The sequence below is a fragment of the Beta vulgaris genome, chromosome 9 (assembly GCF_026745355.1).
Source record: "Beta vulgaris subsp. vulgaris cultivar EL10 chromosome 9, EL10.2, whole genome shotgun sequence".
NCBI classification, from domain to species: Eukaryota; Viridiplantae; Streptophyta; class Magnoliopsida; order Caryophyllales; family Amaranthaceae; genus Beta; species Beta vulgaris.
The window spans coordinates 30,374,821-30,390,262 of record NC_079210.1 but is presented as its reverse complement, the minus strand read 5'-3'; positions in this window follow the sequence as shown (position 1 = coordinate 30,390,262).

Below are 15,442 nucleotides of genomic sequence, written 5' to 3'. Positions count from 1 at the left end.
GATACACGAGTTCTTAAGTGAGAAAGCAATGGATGGTAGTATTTTTCCTCCAAGTTGTTGAACTGTGAAAGACCATTGTCACAAAGTTGCAGTAACCATATGATGACTTACTTTACCTAAGAGCATAGACAATGGTCTAGTTTTTAGTTGCCTAGCAAATAGTAAAGCTAGCTTTACTTAGTTTTGTTATTAGGGTACTTGGTCCTTAGGGTTGGTTGGCCAGGATTTCCATACCATATGACCTTAGATGGAGTGCATCAGACGAATGAAAATCAGTCATGTGGCAAAGAAACTGGCGAGAAAGTTGGGCCCAAATGAAACGCACCACATTGAAGAATAAGGGAGAAAGAAAGAAAGAAGAAGGGTGTGACATATTGAACTGAAGAATGATGTTGGGCCCAAAGCAACTAATTGGTTTCAATGGGTTTGATGCGCGTCAGAGCCCACTCAACAGCCAAACTCTTGCTGCCACGCGGCGGGATCTTACTCTTTTGCTGTTAATTTCTTCAACGATTATTTTTAAACGTTACAAAATTTTGTAGCGTTAAATTAAATCAATTTATAATTAAAAAAAATTACAAGAACGGCAACAAAATATTTTTATCTATAAATTGAGCCCAAATTTCATATATTTTACCACAAGTTCTTCCCAACCTATTTTTTTTCTAATTACTCCCTCCTACCTAATATTAATTAAACTAAACCAATATTATGGATTCAAATAATCCTAATTACTCCAAAAATAATCCACACCACCCACAAAATCCCCAAAATAATTTCCAATCCGATCCCAGTAATCTACAAAATCTGGAATTCCAAAGAATGTTTATATGTTTCCAAAGCCAATCAAATCACCAAAATTCTCAACAAGCTACACAACAATCTCCACAAAGTTCGAATCATCTATCCTAACAACAAGCTCGACCATCTTATCCTATATCCCAACAACAAGCTCAACCATCTTTTCCTATATCCCAATATATTTCACAACAACATGAACAACCTCATGAAGACGATGTAGTTGAAATCCAATCACAAGAAATTCAAAACATTCCTTCGAAAAAAGCCACAACACCAAAGTTTCAATGGAGAGCAAATTAAGATCATGCACTCATTTCGGCGTATCTAGAATGCAGAGGAGATGTGTTGAAGGGAACCAACCAAAATGATGATGGTTTTCGGGGTTCATATTTGAGAGTGTGGAAGAGTCACGACGATTCAATCCAACTTTACGCCCAAGGAAATTCAAAGCTCTTACTAGTCGTTGGAAAAATATCAACGGAGAAGTGAATGCATAGGTCGGGATATATACCAAAGCGAAAAGAAAGAAGGGGTCCGACTACAATGATGAAGACGTCCTGACCGAAGCCCGTGAGATGTGGATGAAAGCCCTTGGGCCCCGATTTACATTGGAACATGCATGGAATGTTATGAAACACTATGACAAATGGGAAGATGACACCTAAATATGAGCGTCGGAAGCTCAAAACGGTCTGGTTTAAATGAAGGTGCAAGCTCAAAATGTCCTGATAGCATCAAGAAAGTTGAAAGTAGGAGAAAATCCCTAATATCCAGTTATCCATCTTCTTCAGAATTTACGTGTAGGATTAGTTTGGGAGAAGACTTGCTTGAGTATCAAAAGGAGCGTGATGCCTTGAGAGAATCAACGAAAGAGAAAGATAGAAAGTTCAAAATATGGAATACATTAATGTCTAAGTCTTCCCCTGATCCGAATGAGAGAGAGAGAGAGAGAGATGTATATGAAACATATAAGCTACAATTTAAGGATAAATATGTTTAGATAGTGTTCATATTTTAAATTGGTTTTAGTTTGCAATTTAGTTGTATCATACTTTAACTATGAATGTGTATTTGACGTAACTTTTAATTATCAATGTATCATCATCATCATCATCATCATCATCATCATCGTCCTCATCATCATCGTCATCATCATCATCATCATCATCATCATCATCGTCATCATCATCATCATCATCATCGTCATCATCATCATCATCATTGTCATCATCATCAACATCATCGTCATCATCATCGTCATCATCATCATTATCATCATCGTCATCATCATCATCATCATCATCATTATCATCATCATCATCATCATCATCATCATCATCGTCATCATCGTCATCATCATCATCATCATCATCGTCATCATCATCATCATCATCATCATCATCATCATCATCATCATCATCATCATCATCATCATCATCATCATCATCATCATCATCATCATCATCATCATTTCTTGGGTTGCATGGGAAATTGTAATTCCCTTGGAAATGTGAGTTCCCATACTTTCCATATTTTTGGTCAACCAAACACAACAATATTTGTCCATTTCTTAGGAAATACATCTCCAACAAAATAACACTTTAATTAATTGCTCTATTACCCATTTTTTTTGCTATTTGTATTACTTCAATCACTAGAGGAAAAAACTGGAAGGGCTGCGCTTTAAGGACTGCACTTTTTAGAAAAAACCCTTAAGTATGAAGGGCTACAGTGATCCATAAAGCACAACCCTTTCGATACGAAGGGCTGTAGTTTTTAGGCCATAAACAACCCTTTTGAAACAAAGGGCTGCCGTTTTTTGACGCCCGAGGGTTGCGTTTAGGCAAAAAACCGCAGCCTTTCACTTTAGAAGAGCTGTGGTGAAGGGCTATACAAAGCCCTTCCTTGACTAAAAATACGCGCACATCTTTAGAATACGCACAACACGAATTTCCCTCGCTCTCACTCACACTCACTTACTCGCTTACTCCCTCTCACTCTCACTCACCGGAGCTCTAATTCAACCACCGACGACGGACCACCGATTTTATTTTCTCATCCGACAACGACACACCATAACCCACGATGCACTGGTTTTCTCTTTTCTTCTCCAAGCTAAGGGTGTTTTAGTTACATGCTCTTTGTGGGTTTCTAGCTGCTCCACCACCACACACCACCACCATGACGCAACACCACTTTCAATCTCTTCTCTCCTCCTCTAGAGGTAATTATCCCTCTTTATTATCTTTTTTTACTTTCCAAATACATTAATGCAAATTGTCCAGTTCCAAGCTAAGGGTGTTAGTTGTTTTTACTATAATGTAATTTGTAGTTGTTCATTTCCTAAATTCAAAGTATTAACCTCTCAAAGAGTGCATTTTTTTCATCACATGAGTTAGGATAGTTAGGACTTAGGAGTGGTGAATGTGAGATATTGGAGGAGAGTGAAAACTTAGGAGTGGGCAGGGGGTTGGTAGGGGTGTAGGAGGGTGTGTGTGGGGGTGGGGAGGGCTGGGGATGCTGGACAGGGGGTGTGGGAGGGTGTGTGTGTGGGGGTAGTGGAAGGCTGGGAATGCTGGGCAGGGGGGTGGGGGAGGGTGGGCAGGGGTGTGGCAGAGGCTTAGGGAGGGTGGTAAGGGGGTGTGGGAGGGTGTGTATGGTGGTGAGCAGGGGTGGGAAAGGTGTGTGTCGTGTTGGGTAAGGGGTGGGGAGGGTATGATTATGTAATTAGTTAACAACTAACTTAGTCGTATAATCCTCTTTTGATGTAGCACATTGATGTCAAATGATCATGCGTAATCTTATTTGCATAACTCACGTGCACTCTTTTAGTTAAATTTGTTTTTCTAAATTGATTATGTGATTAAAATGTGCAATGTGGGTTTTGTTAATTGTAGGAAAAGAGACTAAGCAAGACAAATAAAGTTCCAACTATCTCTTCATCACTTTATTTCTCGTCACTTGTGTTAAGAGGTAACTAGTTTAATTTCTTTGCATGTTTTATTTTTTGTTTGATTTATTGATGAGCTAGATAAAGTTGTCATGTGATTATAGGCGTTTTTCCGTCCAATTGGTACTTTTGGAGTCATTTAACCAAAAATTCATTTTGAACATGATAATATGAGGTATTATATAACTAGTGTGTAGATTTTTATGATTGCATTAGTTGTTGGTCGAATTTCGAGAACGTAAATGTGATTTTAGGCCTATTTCGGCCTTTACCCGTCCAATTTGACCATTTAGAGTCATTTAACCACAAATTAATTTTGAACATAATAATATGAGGTATTATATAACTAGTGTATAGATTTTATGTTTGCATTAGTTGTTAGTCGAATTTCGGGAACATAAATGTGATTTTAAGCTTATTTCGGCTTTTTCCCGTCCAATTTGACCACTTAGAGTCATTTAACCACAAATTAATTTTGAACATGATAATATGAGTTATTTTATAACTAGTGTGTAGATTTTTATGTTTTCATTAGTTGTTGGTCGAATTTCGGGAAGGTAAATGTGATTTTAGGCCTATTTCGGCCTTTTCCCGTTCAATTTGACCATTTAGAGTCATTTAACCCCAAATTCTTTTTGAACATGATAATATGATGTATTATATTAATAGTGTGTAGATTTTTAAGCTTGCATTAGTTGTTGGTCGAATTTCGAAACGTAAATGTGATTTTAGGCATATTTTGGCCTATTCCCGACTATGGATGGGGGAGGGGTGTGCAGGGGTAGGGGAGGGGTGTGGTAGGGAGGGAGGGAGGTAGTGGTGGGGTTGGGAGATGTGGGGTGGGCAGGGGTGGGTGTGGGTGTGCGCAGGGTGGCAGAGGTGGTTTGTACACCTTTGCCCACCCACCTCCCCACACTCACCTCGCCCAACCCACACCTCCCCGCACACCTCCCCACCCTTCCCACACCTCCCTAAACCCCTTGCCCATCCTTCCCCCACCCCTGCACACCCCTCCACCACCCCCTGCACACCCCTTCCCCACCTCCCCCACCCCCACCCCCTACACACCCCTCCCCCTATCCCATGCACACCCCTCCCCCACCCTTGCCCACCTATCCCAACCCTTTGCCCACCTCCCTCAACCCTCTTCCCACCTTCCCCCACAAGAAACACACTTCTCCCCCACCTCTACCCACCTCCCCCGACCCCCTCCCCCACCTTTGCCCATCTCCCCACCAGTCCCCCATCATCCCCTACCACTGACACCCTTCCCCCACCCCCTGCCCCTTAGTGCGGCTTGTAAATTTGTTTTTTCCTTGAGCTATATATATTAATGAATTTTTTTCTACAATTTCAGGGAGATGGTTGATTTGCAAAGGGCAGAGAGCTCGAGTAGTGAACACACTACCAAGGATGAGTCGTATGATGAAAGAAAGGAAAAATATAAAGGGGATATGGAGGACCGGGATCTTGTTGGTGAATTCATTACTAGGCTTGAGAAAGAAGTCGATGAAAATGCTATGATGGGAAAGGATTACTTGCAAGACCGACCTCGGGGATGAGAAGTATGTGCACGAAGTTCAAGAATTTGTAGGAATTCGTCGAACACAAAAAAAGAGAAAACGAAGGGAACCTACAAAGTCACTAGGGAAACACACCCTAATGACTTTGGAGTTCGATCATTTGGGGTAACCTTGTGGAAAGTGGAGGCATAAGTATGGTATGCAAATTGGTCTTTGCATGCGGAAACTTTCCATTGTACACTCATAGAAAGAGGTCCCCAAGGGCTTGAAGAAGTATTTATGGTAGGATACTATGGTAAGGTTCACGTGCAATAAAGTTTATTTTTATTCATTATTTAGTTATATATAAGTGTAATATTAATGATATCATATAAATTACAACAATTGCAGAAACTAATAAGTGAAATGCGTTTTGTTGTAAAATCTTTTCAATGTCGAGGATGATGAAGCAAAGAAGAGCCTATTTCTATCTGTCATTGCCGAGAGATTCAGAGATTTCAAGGCCAAGTTAGTGTCCGGATGGATCACTAAGCGGAGGAAAGTTGTAGGTACGAAGAAGAAGAAAATATACGGCGTAGAAATGCCATCCGGTTCTCATGCTTCACCGGAAGCATCAGCCGAGCTTTCCAAATTACCGTTTCAGATTTGGAGGAACATCACACCGGCATAGTGGGAGGCATTTGTTGCTAAAAGCATTACCCCACAAGCTATTGTAAGAATATTATACTAATATTTAACTACAATTAGCTCCAATTTTTTTGTATTAACCTTGCTTTGTTTATAAATTGTGTTTTAGGCAAGACGTGAGAAAAGTAGTGCGAGCGCAAAAGCACGTAAGTATTATCATCATTTGGGTGCGCATTCGTACAATGAGGCGAGAGAGAAGTGGATGTTCGCCCATTACCCCACTACGGGGTCGACGACGGCAACGAAGACTAGCTCAACCACCATAGCTACAAAGGCTCGCCAACTAGATAAAGTCCTCGATTGGTGGTGCTCGATTGATATATCACCTTTATATATGGTTTTTAGATACATTTTGATTGCATTTAGAACTCCTTTTAGATCATTTAGGTGCATAATGGCATGAATTACGTAAATTATGCTCTACTACTCCCCGTTTGCGTGTTTCGATGATTTTCAGGTTATTTTGATGCAAATTGATTATGACTATCTAAGATCGAGCCTATTAATCATTGAATATGAAGATAGCTTGCACAAGGATCACAATGCATCCGTTCGGGACAATTTCGAGTTAGAATGAAGCGAAGAGTTAGTGAAAGAAGTGCCAAAACTGACACATGTTCACTATTTTGATCATAACTTTTGATATAAAATTGATAATCAATAAATTCCAGTTGGGTTGGAAACTACTCCCTCTGTATTTTTTTTATCTTTCCTACTTTGACTTTACACGTTTGCCAATGCATTTATTCTACATTAAATATCTTTTGTTACATATTAGTAAAAATTATAATAATTAAATATTAATAAAGTACTCATTGAGACGAATCAAATAAGACCCCACATGACTATATTTTTTCTTATATATTGAGAAAAATCTAAAAGATTCTCTCTAATTGTAAATAGTGTCAAGATTCTAAGTGAGAAAGGTAAAAAAATACAGAGGAAGTAGACTTCAAGAGCTTTCCAATGATAGGTCACACGCCCCAATCCGACATCTGGTTTGAGAGATACAACCTTCACAAGTAGTGCAAAATCACTGTTTCCCGCCCGGTCGACCGGGCGGTTTTACCCGACCGGGCGAAATTAATTTTTCAACAAAATGCAAGGCATGTTAGCCCGGTCAACCGGGTGACCAAATGGGAAAATTCGCTTACGCGCCCGACCGGGTGGATTTGCTTTTTTGTCGTAAGTTGTGAATCACCGTCGCCCGATCGGGCGGTTTCTCGGGACGGGTTTTTTTGCCTTTTTTAACCGATTTTGTAAAAAGTATAAATAGGCTTTTAGTATTTTCGATTAGACTATCTTATTTTCTACGTTTTTAGGGCTGAATACTTAGCTTTTCTCTCTCTACCTTGTGTTAACTTTTGATTTTGAAGATCATAGAGATCGTTGATTTCGTTTTCGTTGTTTCTTCAATCATTCGGGATTCTTCTCTACTTAGTTTAATTTTATGAATTCTTTTACTTTAATTATGTTTATTGAGTTTAATATCATCATGAGTGAGTAGTCTATTTATAGGGCTTAGAGAGGGAAGCCATGTTTATACCTTTTTTATTGTTGTTGATGTTCTTAATAATTGGATTGAATTAGAATAATTCCTGTTGATTTGTTATACTTGTTAATTCATGTAATTGCGCAATATCATGAGTTATGTTTAGCTAATAAAATTGAATCGAAAGATCGTATTCATTAGAGGCTTGTTACAATAGGTAGATTTGATTATGTTGAGCGACCGTACTGGCATATGTTAATCTAAGAGTTGTTAATGCCTGACCAAGGATTAACGAAATACTTTATTTATTCGAACCTCAATCCAAGTGTTGTTGAACTATATTATATTGATTAAACTGGTATAAGCATGGTGGACCGATCGATTGCCCTAGGCTTTTAATTATTTGATAAATTCTCATTTTTCTGCGTTCTAGTTATTCTAGTTTAGTTATTAATTCTCAATTATTTTCCTCTCTTGAAGTAGTTAGATAATTGAGCATAAATCTGTAGAACTCCTCTCCCTATGGATCGACCCGTATTTGCCAGTTTCTGCTAATCAGACACCGTGCACTTGCGGCATATCTTAAAACCCATCATCGATGCATGGGGTTGATGTTAAGGGAAAAAGAGTGTTGCCTGATCTCGGTACACAACAGATAGCCAACACCATTGTAAGTAGACAAAAAATGTTATTTTGCTTATATTCCAAGTGATGTAACCCCAATTTTGTGTTGAATATGATAATATGAGGTAGATTTTATTATTTACAATAATCATGTCCACATCTTCAAATAATATGAATTTTGGAAATGTAAATGTGATTTTAGGCCTATTTTGGCCATTTTGTGTCCAATTAATAGCTTTTGGGTCATTTAACCCTAATTTCTTTTTGACTATGACTATATAAGGTACTTCCTCCGTTTCATAATAAGTGAAACACTTCTCTCCTTTATGTGAGAGCTTTTTAAGAGAAGTGTTTCACTTATTATGGAACGGAGGAAGTATAATATAAGTAGTAAGTATATTTTTACCTTCAATTTTGTTGTTGGTCGTATTTAGAGAACATACATGTGATTTTGGGCCTATTTTGGCCATTTCGCATCCAGTACATAGACTTTGAGTCATTTACCCCCAATTTCTTTTTGATTATGGTTATTTAAGGCATAATATAACTTTTTCATTCACGAGAATTTCTCTCTTATCCTTATGTATATTGGCTTGAAGGAATAAGAGGCATCTGGTGAGTTCACTCCTAAAGGACACATCGATGCATTGCACGAGACTTTAGGACGGGACCACAGTGGACCCGTCAGGGTTGTAGGAGGTGTTCGCCTCGTGTTGAGAAAGATTTATGGCGATCAATAAACTACAGCCACAAAATAAAGTGTAAGTAGTGTGAATTCGCCGTTTGTAGATGTGGAATCTATCAAGGCTGCCATTCGGGAGGATATGATACATAACTTCAATGCCATTTCGGAGCAAATGGGTTTGCCGAATTTTGCCTTGCAAAAGGGAAACACTGTCATTATCCCTCAGCCGACCGGTGATCCAAGAGGATCTGATGATCAGATGATACCTACATCTGATCCACCTCAAGTACCCGAGTTGAAGGTAATCACTTCATCCATTTGCTTTGTTATTTATAAACAACTATTGTATTTTTTTCAATGGAGTTTTTCAATGAACTAATATAAATGGAGTTTTTTTTGAAAGGAGGAGGGCGCAAGCAAACTCTTGTCTCGAGAGGATGGTCCTAATAGATTCATTCTTATAGCATATGGTCATGCACAACCCCCGAGTACACTTGTATAACAAGTTAGTGGACAATAACCACTATGTGGTCACCATCAATGCAATCACCACTGGTTTTGAAGAGTTACCTCTTCTGCTACCGGAATCAGAAGTTGATCTACATTTGCTAAGCCATATAGTTGACAATTATGTTCTATGGCCGCATTCATTGGTGCGGTTTCAGATGAGGTATGAGAAGGAATCTGATGCGGTCCAAAACCGCATCAGATTCGTCAGATCTGATGCGGTTTTAAACAGGACCGCATCAGAAAATAAGGGAAGGTTTATTTAAAAAAATAGGTGCGAAAATTTAATATACCAACAGCCAGCAACAACCGAATAAGAACAGTATATCAAAACAAAAAAATAATAGGACGAAAATTATACAAACAAAGGACGAAAAAAATTATGAAATTAATAAAAAAAAAAGGACGAAGAGGAACGAATTTATTCAAACAAAAATTAAATTAGATTATACAAATTAAAAACGAATTTCATTATACTATATATGAATTACACGAATTACAAAAAGGAACAAACGAAATAAAAAATCGATTAAAAATCGAACGAAGAACGACATAGGAACGAAATAAAACGAAATAAAAACGAGCAGATCTGAAGAAGAACGACGGTGATAAAAACGAGCAGATCTTCGTGGGTTCGTGATAAAAATGAGCACATCTTCATGGGTTCGTGATAAAAACGAGCAGATCTTCGTGGGTTCGTGATGAAAACAAAAAACGACGAGAACAAATTAAACGACGGTGAATGATGAACGACGAGAACAAACGGCTTTTATGTTCGTGGGTTTGAGAGGAGGGAAAAGCATATCTCAAGAAGAGAGAGAGGAGGGATTAGAGTTTAAGGAGAGAGAGAGGGATTAGGCGCCGTGGTAGGAGAGCAAGGTTACGGTTGAGTGAGGAGAGAGAAAGGGATTAGGGTTTGAGGAGGGGGCCGGGTTTTGAGAGGGGGGAGTTGAGGAGTTTTAGGGTTATTTAGAGGACAAGGGGAGATTAAAAAAATGGCGCGGGTTTGTTAATATAATATGGGCCACGCACGAATGGACCGCGACAAACATTTGAGCTTCAAAAAATTAAGAAAATCTGATGTGGTCCATCAAACCGCATCAGATTCTAAAAAACCGCATCATTTTTTTTTAATCTGATGCGGTTTTTGATGGACCGCATCCAATTTTTTTTTTACAATTTTCCCTCCTATATTTTGATGCATTTTTGGATGCGATTTTACAAAAACTGCATCTGATACCAAGTGAAATATAAGGTTTTTTTCACTAGTGGAAAAGGAAAATCGATGGAACAATACTAAAACATAAGGCATGGTTAGTGGTTCAAGGTTTTAGGCAAAGATATGGTATCGATTATTTTGACACTTATCCTCCAGTAGCTAGAATAGCTACTATTAGACTTTTGATAACATTAGCTGCGATTCATGGTCTAGTGATTCACCAAATGGATGGAAAAATTGCTTTCCTTAATGGTGAAATGAAGGAGGAGGTGTACATGAATCAACCTGAAGGATTTGTGGTCAAAGGTCAAGAAACTAAAGTTTGCAAATTAGTTAGATCTTTGTATGGTCTTAAACAAGCACCTAAGCAATGGCATCAAAAATTTGATGAGGTTATTTTGTCTAGTGGGTTCAAAATAAATCAGTCGATAATGTGTATATAGCAAATTTGACAATAACGGTAAAGGAGTTATAATTTGCTTATATGTTGATGATATGCTTATTTTTGGGACTGATTTGGAACAAGTGGAAAAACCAAAGTCTTTCTCTCTTCTAGCTTCTCCATGAAAGATTTGGGTGAAGCGGATGTTATTCTAGGTATTAGAATAATGAGAGGGAAAGGGTCTATTTCTTTATCACAATCTCATTATATTGAGAAGGTGGTCAAGAGGTTTAATGAGTCAAATTCGACTCATTTTGCTACTCCATGGATCCTAGTATTCACTTGGTTCCGAGTAGTGGTACTCCTATTTCACAATTGGAGTATGCAAGCTTAATTGGAAGCTTGATGTATGCTATGACTAGCACTCGGCCGGATATAGCTTTTGCTATTGGCAAGCTCAGTAGGTATACTAGTAATCCTAGTATGTTGCATTGGCAAGCATTGAGAAGAGTGTTAAGGTATTTGAATAAGACCTTGGATTATGTCATAACTTACAAAACAGAACCTTCTATCTTAGAAGGTTACTCGGATGCTAGTTGGATTTCCAATAAGGAAGATTATTCATCCACTAGTGGTTGGGTGTTTCTTCTTGGAGGAGGTGCTATTTCATGGGCATCCAAGAAGCAAACATGTATAACGGATTCCACTATGGCATCGGAATTCATTGCTTTGGCTTCTTGTTGCCAAGAAGCGGAATGGCTAAGGAATGTGTTGAGTGAGGTTGACTTATGGGTCAAACCTATGTCACCTCTTGCTATCATTGTGATAGTGCATCAACCATAGCTAAAGCATTATAGTAAGTCTACAATGGCAAGTCAAGGACATTGGAGTTAGACATAGCTATGTGCGGGAAATGATAAGGAATAGTTGTATAACTATTAATTTTGTTCGGTCTAGTTTGAACTTGGCGGATACGTTTACTAAACCGTTGTCAAGGGAACTAGTGAACAAAATGAACAAAGGGATGGGTCTTAAGCCTATTGAACAACCTATGGTGAAGGAAAACTCTATTTGATGTCTAATACAACGTTAGATCTCAAATTCAAAGAGGATAGTACTTCTCTAGAGGTTGGGAGCACTTGTTTAATACATCCGAGGTTAGTGCTTGTTGCTACAATGTTAAAGAGGTTGAATTTATTCTTAATAAATCTTTGATAAAGTGCTCAATTGTAGGAGCATGTTCGTAAAGATTTACCTATATAAGCTAGAGGTTTGGCCGCTTCACCAAGTCTAAGGCTTGACTTGGAACCTTATAAATGGATATGGACACCAAGGCTTCATAGGTGTCGGAGGTTAAAGAACCTAGTTTATGTTTATGTGTATTAGTATTTCAATAATTTGTAGTGGTTATATGATTCAAAGCTTTGTCTATCATTATGATCGAAATTATTGTAAAGTTACTTTTACTAAATGGAAATTCAATCGTTAGATATTTCCATGATGCATGAACATGTGTTGTTTGTGATTTATAGCAAGTTGAAAACTTTTCAACATTACCCTATAAATGGGAGGAGGATTGTTGGAACATTTATAGGTAATGGGTTTTAATGCTCATATGATCATATACTAGAAGAGGAGGAGGTCTAGTATGTTAAAGATTGGAGTACACAAAAATACAAAGGCACGTGGAAAACCAAGGAAAACAGAAGACTGGTCGCGGGTCGCGATACCCGTCACGGGTCACGGCTTGGGAGCCGTTGCGACCAGTGCCTTGTCGCGAGTCGCGACGTGTCCTCTGTCTTGGGAATGTGAAAAGATGCTTTGACGATTTTCAACCGTTGTGAGGTGTACGTTATCCGTTTAATGACTATTAGGATTCTTAATCAGGGGATTAAAGGTCCTTAATCAGTGATTAAAGGACCGGTTATGAAAGTAACAACTCTAATCTATGAAGGGTATATTTCTATATAACCTTTGAGAATCTTATGAGGAGTGAGAGATAGAAAATCAGTTTTCATTCTCTACAAACTTGCTTTGCTTGAGAGAAACTTTGCTAATTTCTCTTGAGCGTTCTTCACAAACTCTAAACACAAGTTCTTGTTGATTCACTTAGAAGTTCATCTAAGCGAATTGTTCTCTCCATTGTATCTCATTAGTTATTTCGTGGTGACCCGGTGATCCTAGAGGGGCGAAATCAAACTAATAGGAAAGCTTAGTTTCCGTGCCTTGGAGTGGTGTATCCGGTTATCTCGTTGATCACACCTAACAAAAGGGAAATGTCGCGAGTAATTAAAAAAAAGAAAGTACTTTGATAACATTCTACGTAATCATGAGTTGATCAATGGATATGGTACAAAGGGAATTTCCCTATATGTATGTTTAGATCTATGAAAGGAGCATGACTTAGTTGAATAATGGCCTTTTCTCCATTGTTGGAGATGAGGTTTCCTTACCAGTTTGTTAGCTGAGTTTTTGTCTTGCTTGAGCAATGTTTCTTACTCCTTCAATGTTAATGTGAATATGACATAGCCTTTTGATGCCAAGAAAGGGCTTAGACAAGGTGATCTCATTTTACCTAGTTTCTTTGTTTTATTTATGGAATATGGCTAATGATGTTTGATGGATTTGAGGTGTAATCTAGACTTTATCACCCTAGGTGTAAAAGACTTCATTTGATGTTAAAGAAACCAGATGATGTAACTTTGCTTACTATGGTCATGTGCTTATAGTATAAGTCACATGTGCGATTTTTGTACAACTGTATTTTAGCTTTGTATGTTAGTGTCTTAGGTCATACTTATTCCCTAGTGTATATATATATAGTGCTTATCTTGTATAGCTAAGTAAAAGAGAGTAGGATCGCAACACAAGAAAGAGGTGCAACCTTCATAGAAATACAAAACATAAAATATGGGTGAAAGTTACCAAACATCTACACTCTCATAACTGATTGATTTAAGTATTTAGAAAGTATAAAATTTCTTTATGATATCAAAGCAGCAAGGTCTTAAAGGATCTTGGCCTGATGAGAGTATTATTTTTGAAGAGAAGATTTCAATCTTCATTTTCTTAAAAAGGCATCAAATAAGATGGCATGGAAAGAAGGAAAGGAAGAGAAGGAAGTCCATAGGTATCATGACCCATACTACTTATCTACAACATATAATCATACAATCCAAGCAGGAGCAATGATTTTTAATGGAGGTAACTATCTAAACTGGAGTAGAAGTGTAAAAGATTTAACATCTAAGAATAAGCTAGGATATATAACTGGTAAAGTGGATAAGAATAAAACAGATTCACCTGATTATTTCAAGTGGGATAAGAATGATAATATGGTAAGATGTTGGATTTTAAAGTCCTTAAAAGAAAGTATAGTAGCTAGTCTTATGAATATGAAGTTAGAGAAAGATTTATAGGAAGAAATAGTTGAAAGGTATACCTAGAGCAATAATGCTCCACATATATACCAGCTGAAGAAAGAGCTAAATGATTTGGAACAGAATAAGATGTATGTATGTGATTACTGCTACAAGATGAAGGAGTATTAGGATAAATTGAATGATCTTGAAGCAATACCTGATTGTGGTTGTGGTTCCATGTTAATATGTATCTGTGACATTGAAAAGAATATGATCGGGATGTAGGAAAGAAACAAGTTGAATGACTTTCTTATGGGATTGATAAGAAGTATGAAATTATAAGGGGAAACATTCTACATATGGATCCATTACCAAGTATGGATAGTGCATGCCATCTGGTGCGACAAACTGAAAGACAGGAGGAGTGTAAGGTGTTGCAGAATGCTTTGAATATGAACAGTCATGGGAAAAGCCTAGGTGCTCCGGAGAATTTTCATTAGAAGGATTACAAGCAATTGAGGATAGAAAGGGAAATTTTAAGGGTGATCATTATGGACTGAGAGGTCACCTAAAGGGAGGATGTTATCAGATCATTGGATACCCTAAAAAACAACAAGATAGAGGAAAAAGGATAATAAGATATGTTGCATATGTTGAAAAACAACAAGATGAATCATACCAGGATACTCCTTTCGATGACAACACACGTGAAAGTGGATCAAGGCAAGATGAAGGATAGATTTCTAACATTGTCCAGCAGGTTATGAAAATGTGCAAGCAGGTGACTCTCAATCAAGCAATTTTGCAGGTATCATTAGTGCTTCAAATGTTAGTTTTTTGCATGAAATGTTTGATTTAGAATATTGGATGATAGATTCTAGAGCTTTAGATCACATAGCAAGTAACAAAGATTTGTTTAATGACATGAGAGAATTAAAACAACTAGTTAGTGTGGAACTTCCAGATGGAAACACCGGGGTTGTGAAGAAGATTGGGGTGGTTGATATATCACCTAATATAAGACTATTAAATGTCTTACACCTCCCAGAATTTCAACATAATGTGTTGTCTTTGAGCAAGTTAATAGAACACAAAAAGCTAAGATAATCTTTGATTCTCATGGGTGTGTTATAGGACCTTACTATGAAAAAGGTTGTAGCATATGGAAGAAAGATCAAGGGATTATACAAGTTGTGATTGGGTGTAAGGA